This window comes from Hipposideros armiger, unplaced genomic scaffold (assembly GCF_001890085.2).
Source record: "Hipposideros armiger isolate ML-2016 unplaced genomic scaffold, ASM189008v1 scaffold_29, whole genome shotgun sequence".
Classification (NCBI taxonomy): domain Eukaryota; kingdom Metazoa; phylum Chordata; class Mammalia; order Chiroptera; family Hipposideridae; genus Hipposideros; species Hipposideros armiger.
The window spans coordinates 4,918,839-4,919,077 of NW_017731379.1; positions in this window are offsets into that span (position 1 = coordinate 4,918,839).

Here is a 239-nt window from a genome sequence, read left to right on the forward strand (position 1 = left end):
TTTGTTTCCAATTTAGTTTGATCACTTTGGGTTGGGACTTGGGATTATTTAAACATTGCAAACTTGATTAGAGAAAAATGTGAGAAACTCTTGGAACTAGAACAGAAGTGCTCTTGTTCAAGAAAAGTAAGATGTGTGGCAGAGAAGGTACATGGTAACAGCATTTGGAAGTGGTAACATGAAAGTACTTTGGAAAAGACAAAACACTACATTAATGCAGGAGATTTTACAAAAATAAC